This window comes from Ovis aries, chromosome 9 (assembly GCF_016772045.2).
Source record: "Ovis aries strain OAR_USU_Benz2616 breed Rambouillet chromosome 9, ARS-UI_Ramb_v3.0, whole genome shotgun sequence".
NCBI lineage: Eukaryota > Metazoa > Chordata > Mammalia > Artiodactyla > Bovidae > Ovis > Ovis aries.
The window spans coordinates 81,349,236-81,375,157 of NC_056062.1; positions in this window are offsets into that span (position 1 = coordinate 81,349,236).

Below are 25,922 nucleotides of genomic sequence, written 5' to 3' on the forward strand. Positions count from 1 at the left end.
CTGAATGTACTTAAGTGTCGTCCAATCTTGTATATTTGCTACTCTTACAACTTATGTGTTATCTTGGAAATGTTCTTTAAAAATCCCATCAAGTTAAACATGTACTTGATGTTGTAGTCTGCTTTGGTCTTTTTTATTAGCTTGAGTGTGAAATTAGGCAATGCCTGCTGATTGTCAGTAAAATTTGTACAGTAGAATGACTAAATAGCAAATAGTCCAACTGTCAGAGGATTTCTGAAACCCGACCAGGAAAAACAGCAACATGGAATTAAATGCCATTCAGGGACTTTGATTCTCTGTCTATCTGTCTCTTTATGGTGTTCCATATTTCAGGCCAATCCTCCTCCCTCTCCCCTCCAACAACACGAAAAGCAAAGAACAACTCTCCTGCTGAACACTGTGTTATTCCGAGTTATATTTTCTAAGCTTTTTGCCCAGTTAGTCATATGTCTGAAAATGCATAGAATATCCTCTTAAGCAAGAGTGTGACTCAAACTCTCACTACATACTTACAAAAGAACTTTGGCATGCCCCGTCTCTGAGGAGGCTGGGGGGTTAAGACTGGACCAAATAGTGGCAGATGCTTTCTTGAACATGGAGGCCACTCCTGAGATCAAGCCTGGGTGGATCCAAAGGCTGGAGCATCCCGCTGGGTATCACATAAAGTGGGAGGGGCTGGGAAAATTTGAACAGAAACTGAAGGAGTCAGCCCATGGCTATTGCCAAGTTTCTCCTCCTCTACAGTAAATTTGAAATCTGCCCTTCTCTCTTTTATGTCACCTCCCAAACTTAACTGGAGTCCATATTTGTTCTCTGCATCCAACTGTACTACATTCCATCTCTCAGACTTAAAGCCAGTGTCTTACCGAAAATCTGGCCACTTTCATCACACTACAAACACTTAAGCTTGTAAAGCCTCCCTGAGGATCCTACAGTGATACCCAACTGCTTTCCAAAATCCTTCATGAATCTTCTCTGTAATGATTTCTCTCATATTTTCAAACTTGGATATTTGTCTATTCTCTCCACATTATTCATCAAAGTTATCAATCCCAAATAAATAGGCCATTTTAGGATTACTGTGAAGGAATGGGTTTGGTCAGAAAAAAATTACTAAAAATTGCTATATAATGGAAAAACACTTGAGTTGATGGCCCCGGAATCAAGAATTCACCTGATAGTTATCACTATAGAATGTTTGGAAGTGACGCAATAGACACCTCAGAGTGTTTGTTCAAAAAAGTGAAAGTGAAGTCTCTCAGTTGTGTGTGACTTTGCAATCCCATGGACTATACAGTCCATGGAATTCTCCAGGCCAGAATACTGGAGTGGGTAGCCATTCTCTTCTCCAGGGGATCTTTCCAACCCAGGGATCAAACCCAGGTCTTCCACATTTTGCAATCAGATTCTTTACCAGGTGAGTCACCAGAGAAGCATTTTTTTTTTTTTTTTGAGAGTACCTTTAAAAAATTACTTCGGATGTTTAATGTTCACAAGGAATATATGATCCCTGTAGATTAGAATACATAGGTAAGATAAAAGAAGACAATAGTAACAAATTACCCATAACCCACCACTGGACTGTCAATATTTTTGGTGCCTGTTCTTCAGATCTTCACATTAATATTTTTCACAGTTACATGTGACAAAATAAGCTGAATAATCCAGAGCTAAGATTCAGATATGTTTGTTATATGCTACTAGATGTCACCTCTGCCCACCACCTCCTCTTCCCAAGGGTATGTTTGCTTCCACATGATTCAAATGGAGGCTGGGAAACATTATGAGGATGGAACTAAGACAGGTCCAGATGTGGGGTCCAAACATGGATGGTTATGTTTGGCAAACTGCACGTGTGTTTGGGTGCTGTTTCCCCAGTAGAAGTCAAATGATCAGAGATGATTCACGGGATTCCTGAGAAGGAATTCATCCCAAGTGTCAAGATCATATAAACATAGAAAGAGGGACTGGAGGAGAAGTGTCATGAGTCTGGAATCAGAGTGTAGCTATAATTTCAGTCCCCATTTATGTCACTCGCAATGCCTCAGCTTAGTGGACTCTGGAGAAGAAAACACTGAGCCAGCAAAAACAAGTGCTTCAAGTGTAGGATTCCAACCATCCTTGCAGTAGGACTCCTTAATCTAAGCATGAAAAGAGGATCAAAGAACGAGTAAAAGTCAAGTACTAGTGATAGCTGTCTTTAATGGAACGTCATAGACTGCTGACACTCATCCACCCATACAGTACTGAATCATACATTGCAATCTTTTCTTTAACTTTTTGTTTTATACTGGAGTATAGTTGGTTAACAATGTTGCCTTAGTTTCAGGTGTCCAGCAAGGAGATTCAGTTATGTATGTATATGTATCTATTCTTTTTCAGGTTCTGTTTTAAAATATAATATTTCATGATCATTGATCCATGTGAGTAAAAATATTTCTATAATATCATTTTAAATGGTCTCAGTATATGTTTTAGCATCATTAATTTATAAACAGTGTTTCAGTGAACATCCTGTATCTAAATATTTGGGTGTCTGCTAAATAGTTTTATTAGGATGAATTCCTGAAAGTGAGATTCTGGGCCACAGGAAATACATGTGTTTAAGACCTGTGAAATGGATTATATATACCAGGTGACTCTAGTGGTAAAGAACCCTCCTGCCTCCTGCTAACATAAGAGACATAGGTTCAATCCCTGCATGGGGAAGATCCCCTGGACAAAGGCATGGCAACCCACTGCAGTATTCTTATCTGGAGAATCCCCAAGGACAGAAGAGCCTGGCTGGCTACAGTCCATAGAATTGCAAACACTGAAGCAACTTACCATGCATGCGTGTGTGTGTGTATGTATATATTATTTGGTTTTAAATATATGTATATCTAAAACCAAATTACCAGCATTGAATGAAAGTAGCAGATGAAATGTTATTCTTTTAATCCATTTGACATCCCAGATAGAATAACCCCTTCCCTTTCTTAGCACTAACACTACTGTAGATAACATGGACATGTTCAACTAAATAGATCCGTTCACATTTGCAGCACCTGATCCTATCTTAGACCAATGTGGCAGAAACTGCCTGTGTGTAAATCCTTACTCTTGGCTGATCTTGTTCCTCTCCACTCAGTAAGCTCATATCTAACTTGGTTACTCCCCAAAACAGTTTTTTGCATACTGCATGTCCTCCTAATTAATATCATGTTTGGGGGGTAACTCTTTCCCTGATACACTATTTCACTTTTCCTCAGATCTGCTCTTGTTTGGAATTTCTCTCCTACATTTTCAACCTCGGTGAGTGTGTCAACTTAGAGTGACACCGTTTTGAATTTGAATTCACTCACATCTGAGCCATTTTAAATTAATGTGCGAAATAAAAATCCATGAAGCACGACCATTAACAGCAGTTCTTTGACCTGCACATCTGCTCCTTCCTTGTTCTCGGTTTCTTTCTGTGAGCTCATTTCTGATCTCATCAGTATCCTCTATTCTTGCTGTCTCTTTCCCATTCAGTTTTATAAGCACATTTCTAAGCAACCCAATTGTTTAAAAAGAGAACTGAGGAATACACTGTGAAACACAAACTTTGTTTTTTATTATTTGGCAAAGATGTAAAGAATCATAGTGCTTACATGAGAATTAAAAAATTAGCCCTCTTACACATGGGTAGGTATAAATTAATATAGTGTTTTCAGATAGTAATTTGGGAAAATTATACTGAAATCCTTAAAAAAATGTTTTGTATATGCAATTCTATCTCTATGAATTTATTTCTAAAATAATGGAACAAGTATGTAAAAGTGTATTTATTACAACATTATTAATGAACAGAAATGAAACAAATGAAACAAACATAATGTCTAATAGTAGGGAATTATTTAAATAAATTTTGCATATACATATGGATGGGCTTTCCCAGGGGCTCAGAAGGTAAATAATCTGCCTACAATGTAGGAGATCCAAGTTTGATCCCTAGGTTGGGAAGATCCCCTGGAGGAGGGCATGGCAACCCACTCCACTCCAGTACTCTTGCCTGGAGAATCCTATGGACTGAGGAGCCTGGCGGGCTACAGTCCATAGGGTCACAAAGACTTGGATATGACCGAAGCTATTGATCATACACATGCATGCATATGGCTGTCCATGTGCCTATGGAAATACGTGCCGTTATTAAAAATGAGGACAAATCTGTATTTATGGTAATGAAAGAAGATGAGCGATACACTGTTGAGTAAAAATGGCAAGTTGCAGGGTGATTGGTGTAGTGTGATTCCCATCTCAATAGTAAAGACATTGGTACTGGTTTATGTAATCAGAGTGAAAAAGCTGAATCTCAATTTCATTGGTATGTGTGCTGAGCATTGGAGAAAAGGACTCTAGAAGAAAGTGTTAAGGACACCTATGCCAGAGGAGAATAGGAGAAAACAGAAGAGAGAGCTTTGGTATAGGTTTGATCCCTATAGAGACAGGAGCATTCTCTCTAGTTTCAACCCAGAGTAGCACATAGCTCTGAACCCCTGAGCATGACGGAAGTGGCAGTCCTGGTTCATACCTAAGGACAGACAGCTCTGGGAGCACAAGAGACAGCATCTTAGGCAGAGCACCTTGGCCACAAGGAACAGTCAGAACAGACAGTTGTTTTAGAAATACAAAGGCCTGTTAAGAAACTGGCATGATGGCCTTTCCTCCTTCTTCCATTGGCTAAAGCAAGTCACATGACCATAAGAAAGTGAGGAGGAAAGGGAATCTGCTCTAATTCTTTTGGGGTGGAGGGTGTCAAGTCATACAGCAGAGGCCGTGGACTAAGGGAAGGATAAAGAATTATTGCAATCTACCACACCTACATTTTCTCATATTTTGGACAATAATCATATAACATTTGTGTAATTATGCTCATGAGAGTAAATGGTGTGCTAGATTGTTACACTAGTGGGCCCCAGAGAACCTTGCCTCCTGGTGTTCATGCCTGTATTAATTTTCTAGGCTTGCTGTACCACAGACTGGGTGGCTTACAGGAACAATGTATCCTCTCACAGTTCTTGAGGCAAGAGTCTGAAATCAAGACTGGCATAGCAGAGCCATTTTCCCTCCAAAAACTCTAGGAGAAAAATCTTCCTTGCCACTAGCTTCTGGTAGCCCTAGGCATCCCTTGGCTTCTTGGCAGCATCACTCCAGCCTGTCTCTGTCGTCACATGGCCATCTCGCCTCTGTGTGACTCTCCCTGTTCCTATAAGGACATCAGTAACATTGGTTTAGAGGTCTCTCCTACTCCTGTAGACCACACCTTAACTTGACTGCATCTGAAAAGACTCTATTTCCATATAAGGCCACATTCTATGGTACATGGAGTTAGGACTTCAACTTACCGTTTGAAAGGACATAATTCGACTCTAACAACGTCCGTGTGTAGCCCTTCCCTCACTGATTCTAGGCCATGTGACTTTCTTGAGGTCTTGAGATCACAAGATAGTATTGAACTTGACATGGAAGAGGTGTAATGAGCACATAAGCACCAAGGCTAGCCCTCTTGAAGTGGTACCACGACTAGTGAGAAAGCTAGATGTAGCCTCTTTTAGGATGAAAAGACCACAAAGCAAAGGAGGCCCAGATTCTACAGATGTCCCAACTGAATCCTTCCAACCTCAAGCTGAATTCGATCACAAAAGGGAACCCATGTGAAGCCACCATACTGCCCAGGCAAGTCACAAAATGGTGAGAAATCATAAATTGGTGTTTTATAGAAACTACTGAGTTTCAGGGTGGCAGTGGTAGCAAACCGACACGGATAGTTATTGGATTTCCTGAAGTCTAAGCAGAAATCAGATCTGATGTTTCCCAGTGCACCATTTCTAGAATAACTGGTTTTACTGGAATTGAAAAGAACTCTAGAGATAATCCAGTCTAATTTTTTTATTTCACAGATAAGAATAGTGAGCCTTGGGAGCTAGGAACACACCTAAAGCCACGCTGCTGTAAAGGCAGGCATCGGTCCCCTGTCTCTTGGCTCTTCTATCATTACCACTGGGTCACATGCTCTAATATGAAGTTACTACTCCAAGGATGGGGCTAGCTCAAGGTCACACAGCTATTTAGTGTCAATATCAGGGCTAGAAATCAGGTTTCTTAACTTCTCACTTAGAATTCTCTTCCTTTGAGGGGATGGTGAATATTCAGAGTGTTTTGTTGGTGTTTTTTTTTTTTTTTTTTTTAATCTCAGACATTTAACTGAGTATTGTCCTATGCAATGTTATCTTTGTGCCAGAGTGGGGTTCAGGGGGAAAATACCGTTGCTTATCTTTTCTAGCTCTAAAATTTCTTTCTCTTCCTTTTCCACTCTTCCCCCATCCAAATCCCCCAGCCCTGGAAGCATGAGTAAGAGTTCCCACCCCTCCCCATCAGCCACCACTTCAGGCAGGATGGATTAATGAGGTTATGTCTCCAAAGAACTTTGAGTTCCTTGGAAGAAAGGCATCAACATGCAAAGTGGTGGTTGTTATTGCGATTACTTCACTGAGTAGGGTTTCACAGCTGTCCTGATGGAAAAGGGGCCAACAAAACAGAATGCCAGTTTCCCCCAGCAGAGGAGCAGCTGGAATGGATTATAAGCCAGACTTGTGTGCCCTGCTCTCTCTCTCGTCAAAGCCCATCAGCCTTTCTCAATGCCCAGCTCTCCCCTTGACAGACCAACAAGCTCCCTGAGCCAGACAGGTGTGGGCAAAGGCACTATCTAAGCTGCTCGTGGATAAGCCTGTTTGGCAGGGGCAGCAAAACCCTATATTCTGAAGTGGAGCCAACCCATTACAAGTGTTCAGTAATGCAATGGATTTCTCCAGTGGTGATTTGGGGTAAGTAAAACATTCTCATGGCTCAAACTTCCCTTCACTTTATAGGACTGGAGGGACAGGAGAGGCAGAGGAAAGAAGGTGTGCAGACTCAGACACATGTCACACTGCCAGGACCAGAGCACCTCTACACACCTTTTCTGCCTTCTGCCTCTTTCTTCCCTCCCCCATCCCTCCCTCCCTCCCTTATTCCTTCCTTCCCCCTCCCCCATCTTATTTCTTCTTTTCCTCCCAGTTAACATATACACTCAATGTCATGTCAGGCACCATGTTAGCTCCTGGAGATACAATGGAAAACAAGATGCAGTTTTTTCCTTCAAGGAATTGCCCCTCCTGGTGCAGGAGTGAGTGAGACAGAGGCAGACAAATGAAGCAAAAATCACATTCCGCGACACGTTCCAAAAACCACATTGCTGGCGAGACTAAATATATGGGGCCCTAGGAACCTACAGAAGAGCCACTCAACCTGGTTTGCAAAGAGTCTTGGAAGACTCCTGAAAGACCAATCAGAGACTGTCAGATTAAATAGAGGGCCAGTGGAGGCTGTATTCTAAGTATGGTACAGTTCCATTGGTTCTACAATAGCATAAAAATTAATGTTTTGTGAGGGTGAGTGTAAAGAAAGCAAAAGAAAAACAAATGACGAGCCTTCTCATGGTTTTAATTGTGGTGTAGTCATAATATTATTCTTACATGTATTGAACACTTGCTATGTACCAGGTATTACCCAAATCTTTAAATACATTGATTTATTTAATCTTCATAACAATTTTATAAAGCAGGTTCCATGACTAGGCTTATCTTACTGAAGATGAAACTGAGGCCCAGAAAGATTAAGTGACTGGCTCAAAGTCACAGAACTAGTGAGCAGGAGCATCAGTTTGCATGCAGACAGTCACACCCAGGCACCCGTGCCTGTAGCCAGCATACAGCAGTTTCTTTTGTGCAGAGACCAGTCATCTCTATATGTGGGCTAGCTCTGTCCTGATCTGACTTAAGAAAAAAAAAAAAAAGGTCTATAATAGAAAGGCATGACAATAAAGGTTTGACTGCAACCATGAAATTAGAAGATGCTGGTTTCTTGGAAGGAAAGCAATGACAAACCTAGACAGTATATTAAAAGCAGAGACATTACCTTGTCTAAAAAGGTCCATTAGTCAAAGCTATGGCTTAAAGCTCAACATTCAGAAAACGAGGATCATGGCATCTGGTTCCGTTACTTCATTCAAAATAGATGGGGAAACAGTGGAAACAGTGTCAGACTTTGCTTTTTGGGACTCCAAAATCACTGCAGATGGTGATTGCAGCCATGGAATTAAAAGACACTTACTCCTTGGAAGGAAAGTTATGACCAACCTAGATATATATATGACCAACCTATATATTCAAAAGCAGAGACATTACTTTGCCAACAAAGGTCCGTCTAGTCAAGGCTATGGTTTTTCCTGTGGTCATGTATGGATGTGAGAGTTGGACTGTGAAGAAAGCTGAGTGCCAAAGAATTGATGCTTTGAACTGTGGTGTTGGAGAAGACTCTTGAGAGTCCCTTGGACTGCAAGGAGATCCAACCAGTACATCCTAAAGGAGATCAGTCCTGGGTGTTCTTTGGAAGGACTGATGCTAAAGCTGAAACTCCAGTACTTTGGCCACCTCATGCGAAGAGTTGACTCATTGGAAAAAACTCTGATGCTGGGGGGGATTGGGGGCAGGAGGAGAAGGGGATGACAGAGGATGAGATGGCTGGATGGCATCACCAACTCGATGGACTTGAGTTTGAGTGAACTCCGGGAGTTGGTGATGGACAGGGAGGCCTGGCGTGCTGCAATTCATGGGGTTGCAAAGAGTTGAACATGACTGAGCGACTGAACTGAAATGAACTGAACTGAACTGATGGTTTTTCCAGTAGTCAGGTACAGCTGTGAGAGCTGGACAATAAAAAAGGCTGAGTGCCAAAGAACTGATGCCTTTGAACTGTGTTGTTGGAAAAGACTCTTGAGAGTCCCTTGGACAGCAAGGAGATCAAACCAGTCAATTCTAAAGGAAATCAGTCCTGAATATTCACTGGAAGGACTGATGCTGGAGCTGAAGCTCCAATACTTTTGGCACCTGGTGTGAAGAGCTGACTCATTGGAAAAGATGCTGATGCTGAGAAATATTGAAGGCAGGAGGAGAAGGGGACGGCAGAGGATGAGATGATTGGATGGCATCACTGACTCGATGGACAAGACTCTGAGTAAACTCCGGGAGATGGTGAAGGACAGGGAAGCCTGGCGTGCTGCAGTCTGTGGGGTTGCAAAGAGTCAGACATGACTTAGGACCAAACAACAACAATGAAAATATATTTACCCAAGACCAGGAAATATAAGTTCTCTGTGCTTTCGACCTTTTTTAGTTAGAACCTGCCTTTAAGTTGTTGAACATTTTATAACTGTTTTCTTCTCTCTTTAGCCACACTCTAAGCCCTTGGAGGCCACAGACTTGTTTGTTCTTTTCTGTCAGGACCCAACCCTACTCCAAGGATAGGGTTGTGCTCTGCACTGTGCTCCAAGAGTATCTGGCTGTGTCTCCATCAAAGGATTTATCACAGCATCCCTTAGAGTTGAATTACTTGTGTGAAAATTTCATATGAACTCTTGGGGGGACATTTTTGGGGCATATACGATAGATTTCCAGTAAATGACTTTTAACTTGACAACGAAGGTACTTGGTACAAGTTCAGGGCTGGCTGGTAACCAAACCCAAATCAAAGCCTTGCAACCAGCTCACGTACTTTCTTCTATATCCTGTGCGCTTCAGTCCTTTCAGCTCTTGACATCCCCTCCTCACTGCCTGTCCCTGCGCAGCATTCCTCTGTTATGCATCAAAGTCATTGCCCATTATACTCAGTTTTAAATTTCCTTTGGAGGATCCAACTAAGGGATTTTTTTTTCTTAAAATGATGACCATTTCTAATGCCAATGAAAGTGTTTTGATTTGTTTTCAAATATTTATGTGTGCTTGTTTTATTAATGCCAAGTGTTCTGTTTAATGTATTCTAATAATCTGACTTGCAAAATTTCTTTTATTGCTTCCTACTTAAATAAAAGCTCTTTGCTGATAAGGAGAATAAAGATGATGTATTTAATCAAAAAGGCTGGTGCACTGGGATGACCCAGAGGGATGGTATGGGGAGGGAGGTGGGAGGGGGGTTCAGGGTGGGGAACATGTGTACACCTGGGGTGGATTCATGTTGATGTATGGCAAAACCAATACAATATTGTAAAGTAATTAGCCTCCAATTAAAATAAATAAATTTAAAATTTTTTAAAAGATGAATATTATTCATCCCTTAATTCTAATATAGACAGGCTCAGGCTTTTTTAATGTTAGCTTAGTACATATTTTTAATACATTTGAACTTGACAACACCCCTATGAAGTGGACACGCTTACCACATCCACATTACAGATAAGGAATCAGAGACTTAGGGGTTATAAGCGATTTGTAAATGGAATGCTGAGGTTCAAATAGATCTGATTTCTTAGTGCTCTTAGAAATTTGACTCTTCTTGATCCAGAATCTTTGATTTCTCAAAACAAGCCAAGGTTGATCTCATATACTTCCCGTATACAGACCGAGACACTGGTGGGCACGTGTAGGAATATGCCTAAGAGCAGAGACTGTCGAGCTTTAATTCTGCTGTTGGTGATACTGTGCTTTCATATCTGTTTCGAATAATGAAGTCAAAGAGGGTAGGGATCAAGCTGTTGCTGCTGCCTTGGTACAGAAGTGAGTCACAGTAGGTGACAGTAAACTGACCTTTAAGTATATCTGAGTTCTATACAAATTAGCTCCATAAACAGCTTCTGGCTTTTCTCAGCTCACCACGATGGCCACAGTGAGAGGGAGGCAGGTGAAGGTGGCCCACCCAAGACAGAGGCCCATATCTTCATATCTTTCCGTGGTTAGCTTACTCTGTTCCCTAGGCATATGTAACTAAATTATCATTCCCCTGCACTCCTCAAACCCTTCTTCCATGTATGGCATTTCCTCTGAAGAAAGTTGAGCTCAAAGAAAACAGGGACCTCACAGAAATAAAAAAATATGAAGCTGGAACTTGGCATCCAGTTAGATTCCACTCATTATAAACCAAAATTATTTCAGAGGGGATCTACGTTTTTTTCATTCTTCTTTCGCTTATTTACCTGAAATCTGATAGGGACTCCACAGAACCACTGAACTCTCTCTGAAACTCACATGTCACATGCTGGTTGAAGGTAGTGGTGGAAGTGGGGCTTGCTCTGGGGTAAGGATACTTGAAATGGACCCTAAGCCATCATTTCCAGCACATGACCTTGGCCAGGGACCTCGCCTCCTCATGCCGACTCAGACTGTTGACGGCATTCGGTGTTATTCCTATCTCTTTAAGAATTTCCTACAACAGTTTGTTGTGATCCCCCACAGTCAAAGACTTTAGTGTAGTCAATGACTGTCTATTTTGGGACTATCAGCTCTCCCTTCTCTCTGGTCCTTGTCCTTCTTTTGAAACATTCATAATGACTGACTTTGGGAGCTGATGGGGTATGGTGTGAAAAGAACAAGCCAGCAGCACCACCTCTCACAGGTTGGCATCAGCCCAAGGAACCAGGCTTGATCTTCTTCTGTTCCACTGGTTCCTCCCATACTCATTCCATCTGCTTGTAGCTCCCTGGAACCTTTCTGCTGCTGATCACCTTCTGGCCTTACCCTTCTGCTTAGAAATCTTTCCTTGATTATAAGTAAACAAACAGGCAAACAAACAAATATTTGAAGTCTCAATCAAGCCATTACCTTCTTCATGTCTCCTTCCCAATCATCTTCTCCTTCAACCAAAGACCAACTTGACCAAGCCTTCCCTGGCACTCACCGCAAAAAGACGCTTACTCCTTGGAAGAAAAGTTATGACCAACCTAGATAGTATATTCAAAAGCAGAGACGTTACTTTGCCAACTAAGGTCCGTCTAGTCAAGGCTATGGTTTTTCCTGTGGTCATGTATGGATGTGAGAGTTGGACTGTGAAGAAGACTGAGCACCGAAGAATTGATGCTTTTGAACTGTGGTGTTGGAGAAGACTCTTGAGAGTCCCTTGGACTGCAAGGAGATCCAACCAGTACATCCTAAAGGAGATCAGTCCTGGGTGTTCTTTGGAAGGACTGATGCTAAAGCTGAAACTCCAGTACTTTGGCCACCTCATGTGAAGAGTTGACTCATTGGAAAAGACTCTGATGCTGGGAGGGATTGGGGGCAGGAGGAGAAGGGGACAACCGAGGATGAGATGGCTGGATGGCATCACAGACTTGATGGACGTGAGTTTGAGTGAACTCCGGGAGGTGGTGATGGACAGGGAGGCCTGGCATGCTGCGATTCATGGGGTCGCAAAGAGTCGGACATGACTGAGTGACTGAACTGTGCAGAGTCCACTGATACAGGTGATGGGAAAAGCTGTAACACTGCTTTACTCTTGCCATGGAAATGTCTATATTTCTGAATGATCTAGAATGCTTTGCAGAAGATAATATTTCTTAATGATCTCAGCTTCCCCAGAACCTAGCAAAGTGCTTGCGATATAACAGTAATCAGTGTCTGTTAAAAGAATGGATGAAAGAATGAATGAGGTTTATATCTCTCTTGGTCTTCATAGAGTCAAGCAGAGTAGGGTTGACATGGACATCTAAGATTGTAGGTTGACATCTACAATCAAACTCATTTTACCACTTTGGGGGAGAGACACAAACTCTTAATGACAAGGTTTTCTGGCAGATTTATTTTGTTCCTTCTTCTTACTTCTGTGTCTAAGAGCATTTGGATCAGTATATACCAATAGGAGATTCTTAATAAATGTTTGATGAATGAATAGAAGATCCAAGAGATTTCATTTTCAGCAACAAGATCTCAGTGGCATCCCCAGAGAAAATGGCTCCATGGTCTACAGCCTGGATGGACAATGACTGTCAGGGACAGACAATTCCTAGGAGATAGAACAGAGGCTGCTACCCTAATAACTTCAACACCAGTCAGAGGCAATAGCCATTCTGAGGACCAATCCATGGAGCAAGAAGCCTGAGAGGAACATCTCTGCTCCCTCAAAATGAGTATAATATTTTGAGTGATATTAATACTCTTTCTCTTCTATCTTAAGTATTTATGATCAGTGTTCTAGTCAATATAAAGTAAGGTTATCACAAAGTAAAAATACATGGAAAATTGTTATGGCAATGTTGATGTTCGAACATTTGCAGCAAGACACAATAGCCTTGAAGGCAGCCATTATGAAACTAGAATTTTCTAAATGACTCTGATGTCTATTTAGCATATCAAACTAGTCCTGATGAAACACATTATACAGTTTTATGTAGTGCAGAGAAGAAGGAGACCCCCAAAGAAAACTTCACTCCTCCAAGGCCAAGGGCTTGTAGAGAGAAGATGATGGAGCAATGAGTTCAGGGAAATCAGGAAGAATATCTGGATGTTTCCTCTCTCGGTCATGAGGGCCTCATGCAGTGAGGAGGCCTAGAGGATAGGCTGAGAGTGTTTGTGAGAGCACAAGGACTTTTGACCTACCTTTTGTTTTGGATGGAGATAACTGATCCTGAAACTCCATGGCGAGTCCTACAAATTCAGAGTATTTGTGGGTGGGATATGCAGGTGGATAAAGGGACTGGCGTGTGAGTCTGAGCTTTTCCTGTTTTCATCTGGCCTGGATGCTCCTTTGTGAACCCACAGAACTGAACTAGGATGAGCCTGCCATATCAGGACAGCATTGTTGACAGCTAGGACCTGGCAGAGACTCAAAGCGTCTTCATTAGCAGGAGTGGGGTAGGCAGTGGGGCTTAAGTCTGCAGGGAGGGGCCCCAGGCTGTGAGCAAGCCAAGCAGAAATAGACCAAAAGTACTCCAGCCACAGATGTCAGCTGCGGGTGCCAGCTGTGGACACCAGCCACGGGGTGGTGCCAAGCATTCCTCAGCAGACACCAGGCACCTCACACCCAGGCACAAGTGCAAATCCAGGGGTTCCCCTCCCCCAGTGTCATGGGCTGCAGGAGCGGAGAGAGGAGCAGGAGAGGGAGATGAGAGTCCAGACAAAGTGAGGAGAAAAACAAGTGAATCTAAAGATTCTGTGTATATGTTTGGGCAGAACTAACCTGAAGACTAAACTGGACTAAACGGAGTTGTTTTCTTGCTACTTAAGGCAGGTGGAGGGCTCATGAAAAAAGTCAGATGAGAAATAAAGGAACTAATCAGGGAATCCCACCACTCACAGACAGTTTTGATCCTTAGCAGCTTTGTCATGGGGCTCAGGAGGTGAGATGCTAAAGTGAGATGCGATTCCATTCAGCATCACTCCAGGAGGGTTTCCAGAGGCTTGGGATGCAGACGTTGCCGGGCTATCACACCTCCATTGCTTCCTTTCTTGCCTCTGAGCCTTCTCTACCCCTTCTTAATCCCCTCTCCCATCCTCATTTCTCTTATCTCTTGAGCTTTTCCTTTCCTCTCAAGAGAGGAAATGCACACAGATGGGCAAGCTGAATCAGAATGGTGTTTCTGTGAGCTTTTTGGATGTTTAGAAGGAAGGAGGTTGAACTACACAATCCCTCAGGAAGCACCTCTCTGATAGTTCTGTGTGCTGTGCTGTGCTTAGTTGCTCAGTCGTGTCTGACTCTTTGCAACCCCATGGACTATAGCCCGCCAGGCTCATCTGTCCATGGGGATTCTCCAGGCAAGAATACTGGAGTGGTTGCCATGCCCTCCTCATAGATGCCTCCAAAGAACCTTGCGATGGTATTACTGACTGAGCACTTATTTCCATTTTGCAGCCCAGGGAGAAATAGGAAAAGGAATGAGAAAAGCTCTTTAGAGGACGTTTTGCTGATGAATACGTGAATGAAGAAACCCTCAAAAAGTTTAGCAAGTGGAACATTCCTGACGCAGTACGTTAACTTGAGTAACCTAATATAATAACGGCCATAAGGAAAAAACAAGTCACGCTCCCCAGAGACTATCTATAGTCATAGAAAGAAGATGTGGAACTTTAAGTAAATAATTAATTGGAATGATCCAAAGTGTTATTTTGACTAATAGCGGGGTCTCTACATGGAAATATGAGCTGCTTTGCTTGAGGGTTTCCTCACACAAAATGATCCTGCTTTGGTGAAACTTCTGAGTGCTTAGTAAGTGGCAAAGTCTTGGAAAGCTGAAGAGGGAATTGAAACCAAGCAATTTCAGGGCCCATCTGCCTGATGGAGACAAAGAGATCCTGTTCCTTACCTCTCTGGCCTCTTTATTTGTGTGAACTTTTAACTCACAAAGATTGTTTAAAGTCAAACTCAGTTTGATGCAGTTTTGAGTCATATAAGGGTGTGAGGATGGAAAGCCTTGCATTAAACTGATCTCTCTCCTTAGACATGACTTTTTGGACTTCATAATCTATTGATCAATGATAGGTCAGAAGTAGCATTAATTGGGCTCCTACTATATGTCAGGCCCTATAGTACTTACTTTTTACATCTGTATTATTTAATTTAATCCTCACCACAATTCTAGGGGTGGAATAGGGTCTCCATTTTACAGATAAAATATCATTTGGTGACCTGAAAAAGAAAATAAAATTATTCTAAAAAAATAAAAAGAATCGCTTGGACCAGCCCTTGCAAAAATTTCCGAGTTACCAGTATGAATGCTTCTCCTTTCTTCTAAACCTCCAGGTAGAGAAGCCCCCATGACTTCTCTGTGTGATCCATTTCAGCAATAGTCCTCTGAAGATATGGAACATAATTTCACATTTGCAATTCAAGTCTTCTTTAGGCCCTTGGTTTATTACTACTTTTGTCCTGTGCACAGCAGCACATGGGCTTTCGTGACCAGATCACATCGGAAAAGGGGCAAAGGACAGGAGAGAAACTGAGTAAACTTCAGGGCCTTGAGCCTCCTTACATAATTCTGAAATATGTTCTTCTTATTACAAAAGTAATTTTAAAATTTATTGGGGTTCCCTGCTGGCTCAAACAGTAAAGAATCTGCCTGCCAAGACCTGGGTTTAATCCTTGGGTTGGGAGGATCCCCTGGAGAAGGAAATGGGAGCCCACTCCATCATTCTTGCCTGGAGAATCCCATGGACAAGAGGAGCCTGGCGGGCTACAGCCCATGGGGTCACTAAGAATGGGATACGACTAAGCAATTAACACACACACACACACACACTTTATACAATGTTGTGTTAGTTTCTGCCATACAGAGAAGTGAATCAGCTATATTCACACATATATTCCCTCCCTCGTGGACCTCCCTCCCACCCCTCTAGGTCACCAGAGAGCACCGAGCCGAGCTCCTTGTGCTTTATAGCCAATTCCTACTAGCCGTATATCTCACACATGGTAGAATATACATGTCGCTCCCAATCTCCAGTTCATCCCACGTCTCTCCCCACGCTGTGTCCACACATCCACTCTCTGCTTCTGTGTCTCTATTCCTGCCCTGCAGATAGGTTCATCTGTACCATTTTTCTAGATTCTACATTTGTGCGTTAATACACGATATTTGTTTTTCTCTTTCTGACTTAGTTCAGTGTGTACGACATTCTCTAGTATGACCTAACTTCATTCTTTCCTATGGCTGAATAATATTGCATTGTATATATGAACCATGTCTTCTTAAAGTACTGCTGCTGCTGCTGCTGCTAAGTCATATCAGTCATGTCTGACTCTGCGCGACCCCATAGAAGGCAGCCAACCAGGCTCCCCTGTCCCTGGGATTCTCCAGGCAAGAACACTGGAGTGGGTTGCCATTTCCTTCTCCAATGTATGAAAGTGAAAAGTGAAAGTGAAGTTGTGTCCGACTCTTGGCGACCCCATGGACTGCAGCCTACCAGGCTCCTCCATCCATGGGATTTTCCAGGCAAGAGTACTGGATTGGGGTGCCATTGCCTTCTCTCTTAAAGTACTATATGCCCCTTATTTTAAAAAGAAAGATCTTGTGTAGTGTATGATGAAGAAAGTGAGGTTGCCCTGAAATTCCACCTTCAAGGGATTGCCAGTAACCTTTGGTCTTTAATGAAGAACTGGCTAGAGAAGTATTGCTCAGTCATTGATCTCTGCCGCAGCAAGAAAAGCACAGGACTCTGGTCAGTTTGAGATGGTGAAAAGAACACAGTTTGGGAGCCAGACAAACCTGGGATTGAATCTCCGGTTTGATCTTGGACAAGTTATGTCAGTTCTCTGATTCTCAGCTTCCTAGATGTCAAATGGCTGACAGCACTAATTCATAAAGCTTGGAGAGGCCTGCATAGGATGTACACAAAGCTCTCAGCAAGGTGAACGGCACAAAGCAGGTATTTAATAATTGCATTGACAGAATATCACAGAGATGCAAAAAGTTGTGCAAAAAACAAAATTACCGGGTGCTGAGACAATTCCCCAACATCTGCTTTTTCTCCCACTGAGTTAATAGCTAGACTTCAGGTATATAAGTTACAGAATAGGCTCTTGGTAAAAGTTTGTTGATTTTTAACACAAGGTGCCTATCGGAATTTTCTTCTGTGTGTGTGTTCTTTATTGAATGATTGAAGCTACTCATAATAAAGTGAACCCTCAAATTATTAATATCTTAAGATACATTTTCAGACTCTTAAAATAAATTCTACGTCTGTAGTGACAGTTGCCCAACCTCACTTTTGATACACTGATAAACTGGAACGTTGAAGCTACCCCTGGGGGGAGAGAGTGATGCAATGTGAGAGTCATGGTGTGAAGAAGGTGTTTCGTCCTAATGAATGCCCAGCTATCCCACTTGGTTTGGTTGAAAAGCAAGACTCCAAGCCTCAGCCTCTGTGACTGCCAAGATCCTGTCACTCTGAATGCGCTTGTTTCCAGCTGTGGCCCCACGATGCCTCTTCAAACCAATTATTCTGCAACAATTGATCACATCCCATGCCCATCACTGTATTTGAGAGCTGGACAGAAATACTGCCTGACAGACGATCCAAGCAGGGGCCAGAGGCTTCAGGTGCAACACCTCTCAACCCACTTGCCAGCGTGGGACGTGCCCTGGGTGCAACTTAACAACTCTGTAGGTGGTAACAAGGCTGAAGTGCTGAAAGACTCACTGCTTCCTGCCTGCAGATGACCTCAGGACTTGAGAGCACTTGTGTGTCTGGACTCTTCTTCCTCAGATCCCTTGGGCCCCCAGCAAACAAGCAAACATGTTTGTTAATTGTCTGTCTCCATCTAGCTTAAACGTAAACTCCAAAAGGGCAAGGCATTTGGTCTGTTTTCTTTATTGCTATAGCTCCAGTTCACAGATGTGTGTCTAATATATGATGGGGTCTCAATTTATGTCTGTTGAATGGAGAATCCAACAGTGATGACTTGGCTTAGTTTTTCTCAAGGAAAGAGAGGTCCTGACAGAAATAAGCAAATGGTAAATTTGCTGACTGTGGGAATTTGTTTATTAAAGCATTAGACACTTCAGAGGACCTGTCTTATCATTATAAGAGGTGTTTATTCTGAAATATAGCCACAGTGAGGTATATTTGATGTCTTTTAAGGCTTACAAGAAGAAAAATGTGCTCATTTTTTATTGAATTTTACTATTCTTACTCAAGTTTTTGAAAGGCAACATGGATCATTTTAATAAAAATTGAATTTCAGTAGTGAATCTGTCAAAAGAAACATAGTTTATGCCATAGAATTTAATGTGAGTTTATTTTTTGCATTTCAAAACAGAGGAGTGATTTGAGGAGGTTCTAGAAATATTTTGCCCTCTGATGAAGTCTGAGGATCAAAACTGAAAGATAATCTTTCTTCATTTCTTAATAAGGACTTACTTCCTGTTGAATTTAGCCATGACTGACTCTGACCATGCCAAACACCTGTTGCTTTTCCTCCCAGCACTTATCTTCACCTGGCTTATGTTCCAAATGTTGCTGTTGGATGTGAGTTTACCTGTTTAATTGTTTAACATCATCTCTCTTAAATTGTAAGCAGGGATTTTCATCAGTTTTGTTCATGCTGCCTCCCCAGCACCTAGAATAGTGCCTGGAATGTGGTAAGTGCTTAGTGTGGATGCATCAAATAAACAAATTAATTAAAATGTACATTACATACCCCAATATCAATGCAAACATATCTTGGAGAGGAAGTGATGGCAACAGTAGGGCTGGGCACCCAGGGCACTCACTGGAACCTGGGATATTTGGACATGGGAGTAAAATCAGTCCAAATCCACTCTTTCTAGGTGTTTTGCCATCAGGCGTTGAATCTCCCTCAGCTTGGTTCTGAGCCTTGCAAAATGGGAATAATTATAGCCACTTAAGGAGTTATGGAGATTACATGAGAAGAGGATACAAATGTGCTTTGCAAAATCTGCTAAAACTTCCAGAAGCATCAGATTTCCTTATGTGTTGTGTACACATGTCTGCTGATGGAGTGAGTGATTGGGTTACACTAATCCATTGCTTAACTCAACCACTCTGCTGAAGAGGCTACTAATGGGTGCTCAGTCGTCATGGCAGGTGCATAAAGGGAGATGCCTGTCCCATGAAACACCAGGGATCAGAGGCCAATCAGAACTCCACAAGGAGCTTCTTAAAAATTGTATATTCTGAGGTGTGGTAAGCTGTATGCTTGTTCACATTTATTTATCTCCCTTGCCACCCTCAGGCTGCCATATATATCATGCTTTCCTGGAAGTGATGTTTGGTTTTCATCCCCAAAACACTGGGCACAGCTGTAGATTTGCCCTTAGTCGATGAATTATAAGTGAGCATGATGCCTGCCACACCAACATAGAAACATTAGATGTGTTGGCATGGTTTGTCTTGGCACCCCCTCTAGCTTCTGCACTCCGTTAAGAGAACGGCACACCCTAGTTAGAGGATACTCCTTCAGCCTGGTTTCTGGAATGAGGATACACATGCTTCTTGGTCAGGCCCAGGCATGCCCAACAGAGCCACACCAACTCACAGCCCTTATGAAACGTGAGCACAAATGTTTGTATGAGCCACTGAGATGCTGAAGCGGTTTGTTACCTTAGTGAAAGCTGACTGGTAAACCAGGATCCACGCCAAGGCCCCCAAAGTCCATCCACTGAGGCTCAGAGATCTGTATTTTTAAAAACCTTGTAATCAATCAGATTTGGGAACAATTCTCCTAGATTATCTACACTCCATCCTTCCTTCCTCCCACCTGCCCATAGGAACAGGGTTTGACTAATGCGTCTATCATTCCTATAACTCAGCTGGTAGCATTCTTGGTTGTCAGACCAGAAGGAAAAGAAAAGGATGTCTCTCTGAGTTGGGAATTATGATCGAATATGAAGCTGCAGAAACTGAATCTCAAATTAAATCAGAGATTTCAAGGTCACCTGGCCTCTCCTCTCCAACTCTTTACTAGGAATGTGATAGAATAATTTATCACTACAAAAGCAAGATATAGACTATGGAAAGACATATTCTATTATGGGCCAGATGGTTTGGATTTTTATGTGGTTATTATTCTAGTTTATGACAATTCCTAATAAGTGTGCCTACGTTCGTTACTGAAGTATTATTGGCTAATCAATGCCCAACAGTTCTGTCTGCTCTGAGGTCTTGAGGCACTTACAAAAAGCAAGAGGGTACTGTCAGTCGCCACTGGTAGAGACCAAGCCTATGGTTCCAAGGAAGACTTTTCATTTTATTTACTAACATCTCAGGATTAAAACTAAAGCCTTCATGTCTGGATTATGAAAAATGACCCTTTTATTTTTTGACCACTTATAATTAGACCATATGAGGGGTCATGGGTAAAGTTAAGTGAGTGAGTAAGTGAAGTCGCTCCGACTCTTTGCGACCCCATGGACTGTAGCCTACCAGGCTCCTCTGTCCATGGGATTTTCCAGGCAATAGTCCTGGAGTGGATTGCCATTTCCTTCTCTTTATTTTACATGAGTAAAGCAAAATTTCTTAAAAATTGTTGGACAATCTCATAAGCATGGTTATCTCGTATTAAAGTATAGACGAAACTGCATGGACAACCAGGTCTTTAATGAACGGCCCTTCTTTCAATGTCAGTGACAATAAGGATGACACGTATTTTGGTCATTTTTTAAGGGGAACAAAAGGATAGAGAGATGTTCTAATTATGATATTTATGACATTAAAATTGAATTTGAGTTTTGTTCCCACTTTGGTCTTGTATAAGAGATAACTAACTGTTCTCTTCGTGTTATAAAACCCAAACTCCCATAACCTCCAGTTATAGTCAGTAGGACAGAAAAAGATATTTTATATAATCAGCTATGCTCCAGAGGGCTTTTTGAAATGCATGTTATTACAGAGCTTGGGACTGATCACCTGGAATCCCCTGAGTCCTTCTTTCACTACACAGGTATCTATTAGATCCAAAGATGCAATCACTCATGACAAGCAATGAATATACAACAGGATTCTAGTACACTTATTTCATCAGCAGAAGAAACTTGGGAATATTCCATATTCAAATACATTGAAATAGAGATGTTAAGAGGTAAAAGCTATGTAAACCCCACTTTCCCTTGAAAATGAGGGTCTACATTCCTTTGAGTGTAGCTTTCCTCAGCTGCTGTCCCCCATGACTCCCAGAAGTATGAAACTGACAAATATCCAGTTACTCCTTGCAGAGGAAACTTAGTAACCAGCATTCATATTAGCTTCACACATTCTTTTCTTAAAAAAGTTGATTACTTTTAAACATTACTTAGATAGTAAGACATCAATTCCTAAAACCCTCCAGAAGGGAGACCAGGATGGTCCAGCCGATGATGGAATGTGTTTTGTTGTGGTCCCTGCTGTTGATGTTGGCTTGCAAGGTGCAGGGGGCAGAGTTGGCTGTGTCACTTTTTGGAATAAAACCTGAGTATGAGTTTATTTGCCTGGTATTTGCCACTTCTTCTCAAGTTGAAGACAGAAATCTTGTTAATTAAATTTCTGAATATTTAGATTCTGAATATTCTACTTTACAAAGGCATGTGATTTTGCTGGAGGTGGCAGAGAGGTAATGAAGATATTTGAAAATCTGTTGAAAGCTATAGACCCTCTCCTCACCAGAAATTCAAGTTTCAGGGAGTTCACCTGGGGTTAATGGAGTCCTGGGTAAGAGCTCACAAGATAATGAAAACTGCATGGAACTTGAAGTCTAATTTCTCCCTCATTTCTAGCTGTGTGGTCTTAAGCAAATCACTTAACTTCTCTGAGAGTTAGCTTCTTTTTAGATTTATAAACTATAAAATGATTTATAAATTTTATCATTTTTCCTTATAATTGCAGAAAATGTAAATATTCCTGAGCCCCACCCCCCAATATTGTTCTCTTTCTCTTTTAATCATTAAGATTAAATGATTTAATCTTTCTTTCTACCAATTGTGTGTGACTATAATGTCAGTGACTGGTGAGCTTCCTAGGCCTTTGCTTAGTAAAATGTAAACTAATTGTTGTACATTAAAATAAGGTAAAAGAGCCAAAGCAACATGTATATATTTACAAATAAATGTCTGAAAATCATTTTGCTTCTATAATTGCACCGCAAACCAGGGAGACGTATTCAGCCTAATATTAACATCCAACAGTTTTTGAGCACTTCCTGTGTATGCCAGACAGTTGCTAAGGCCTTTGTATATTTATTTCCCATTATTTCAAATAACTATATGAAGTACATTCTTTGTTTGTATGTGTCCCTTTATCTCCTCCATATGTTATTTGTGTGTTTTGAGATACTACGTACAATAAAATACACAGATCTTAAGTTTACAGTTTACCAGATAAAAGAATACACCCTTGAAATCAACACAATCAAAATAGAGAGCACTACCATCACCTTGGAAAGTTCTTTACTTTGAGTAAATATCTAGGAATGGAAATGCAGTTACAACTCTTCCCCCTGTCTCGGGTGAGCATTTGCCAAAGGACTTTCTTTTTATCCTTCATATTTCAAATTCTTCAAATTTTTGAAAGCAAAGATATATGTGTGTGTGCGTGTGTATATATATATATATATAAACAATCCCCCAGCAGTATATGGACCAGCACCTTGAATCAAACATACTAATATTTCTGTGAAAAAATACTTCTCTTCATGCCGAGTGGGATATATATAACCTATAGGTAACTTCATCTCATGTCAGTTCATGTTGGGTTTTGCCACCAAATAAGTGTATTATAAATTAATTAAAAATTTTTTTCTAAAGTGTTGTTTTTAAACAGCTTTATTGAGGTATAAGTTAAATTCCATACCATTCATTCATCTAGTGGTTTTGGGTATATTAAATTTTTTTAAGTGTAGTATAAAATACATCATAAAATGTTAACCATTTCAACTATTTCTGTGTCATTAAATATATTTACAATACTGTACAACCATCACCATTATCTATTTCCAAAACATTTTCATTGTTCCAAACAGAAATGTTATAACTATTAAGCAGTAACTCTCCATTCCTCTGTCCCCCCAACCTCTGGTAACATCCACTCTACTTTCCACGTCTATAAATTTGCCTGTTCTAAAGAGTTCATACAAGCGGGATCACACAATGCTCATACTTTTGTGTCTAGCTTGTTTCACTTAGCATACTGTCTTCAAGGCTGTTCCATGTTGCAGCATTTATCAGAACTTCATTATGTATATACCACACTTATTTATTCAGTCATCCAATTGATGGATGTTTGAGTTTTTCACCTTTAAGCTATTGTCCATAATGCTGTCATGAACATTCAATACAAGGTTTTGAAATTTTTTTTATGTCTTTGGGATAAAGACCTAGGAGTGGAAATGCAAGATCATATGATAATTGTATGTTTAACTTTTCAAGCTGATTCTATGGTTTTGAGGAACTGTGAATCTACTTCCCACAGTGACTGAACTATTTTGTGTTTCCAAGCAGCAGTGACGTTCTACAGTCTCTACATCCTCGCCAGTACTTGCTACTTTGTTATTGTTGGTCTTGCCATTCTAGTAGATATGAAATGGAATCTCATTATAGTGCTGATATCCATTTCTCTAATGATGACTAATCCTTGTTGCCATTTTTATATCTTCTTTCAGGAAATGCCTATTCCATGCCTGTGCCATGGCCTTTGCCCATTTTAAAATTGGGTTGTTTGTCTTATTGTTGTTGAGTTGTAAGAGTTTTTTTATTTTGGGCTAGAATGCATGATTTGCAAATATTTCCTCCCATTATATAGGTTGTTTACTCATTTTCTTGGTTATGCCATTTGATACACAATGTTTTAAATTTGGATGAAGTCTAATCTTTTCTTGTTGCTCACGCTTTTTACTGTCATGTCCAAGAATCCATTGCCAGATACAAGAGCATAAATATTACCCCTATGCTTTCTACTAAGAGTTCTATGGTTTTAACTAATATAATAAACAGTTATGTTGTTGATCCATTTTGAATTCATTTTTGTATATTATGTTAGGTAGGAGTCCAGTTTCATTCTTTTGCATGTGGCAATCCAGAGGAAATTCAACACTTTATTGACAAAACTATTCTTTACTCATTGAGTGGGCTTGGCACTCATGTCAAAAATCAATTGGCCATAGATGTAGGATTTATTTCTGGATTCTCAGTTCCATTCAATTGGTCTATATATCTGTCCTTATACCAGTACCACTTTTTTTTTTTTTTACTGTAAATTGTCATAAGCTTTGAAATTGAGAAGTATAAATTCCCATCACTATTTTTTTAAAAAGAAAAAGATTCTCTTGACTATTTAGAGCCCTTTACAATTCCATATAAATTTGGATTGTGTTAATTCTGTAGGGTACTTTGGCCATTTAAATAATATTTGGCATTGCCATTTAAATAATATTAAATCTTTTATTCATGAAGGTAGAATGTCTTTGCACTTATATCTTATTCACTTTCTCTATCAATATTTTATAATTATGAATATATGTCTTTCACTTTCTTTGTTAAATTTGTTCCCTGATGTTTTATTCTTTTCAATGCTGTTATAAATGGAATTTTCTTAATATTCTTTTCACATTGTTCACTGTTGATGTATAGAAACATTATTGATTTTTATAAGTCTATATCCTATACCCTGAAATTTTGTTGACTTCATTTATTAGCTGTAGAAGATTTCTTATGCTTTTGGGGGGCTTTTTAACATATATTTGGTTAGTGAAAAAGTTCACTTGTTTTTTCCCCATAAGATGGCTCTACTAGAATTTAGTTGTCTTTAACTTCATTTGAAACAATTTTATTAGTTTGTATTAGCTGATACATTAGCATGCATTTAAAGAAAAACTCATCAAAACTGGTGAATTTTTGTGTAGCCATTTTATTATCGAAGATGGAAAGGAAAAAGCAACATTTTCATCAATTATGATTTATTATTACAAAAAAAGGTAAAAAAACCCTGAAACACAAAAACGATTTGTGCAGTGTATGAAGAAAGGTGTTGTGATTGATCTAATGTGTCAAAAGTGTTTTGTGAAGTTTTGTGCTGGAGATTCCTCACTGTATGATGCTCCGTGATTGAGTAGACCAGTTGAACTTGATAGTGATCACACTGAGACATTAATTGAAAATAATCAGCATTATACCATGAGGGAGATAGCTGGCATACTCAAAATATCCAAATCAAGTGTTGAAAATTATTTGCACCAGTTTGGTTACGTTTATTTCTCTGATGTTTGTGTTCCGCATAAGTTAAGTGGGGGAAAAAAAAAAAAAACTTTCTTGACTATACTTCCATATGCAATTTTCTACTTAAACATAATGAACGCTTTCTGCTTTTAAAGCATATTGTGACAGGTAATGAAAAGGAGATACTACACAATCGTGTGGAACAAAAGAAATCATGCAGCAAGCAAAATGAACCACCAGCAACTACACCAAAGGTCGGTCTTCATCCAAAGAAGGTGATGTTGTATATATGATGGGATTGGACGGGAGTCCTCTATTATGAGCTCCTTTCCAGAAAACCAAGCAATTAATTCTCTGCTCCCAGTTAGACCAACTGAAAGCAGCATTTGACAAAACACATCCAGAATTAGTCAATGGAAAATTCATAATCTTCCATCAGGATGATCCAAGACTGCATGTTTCT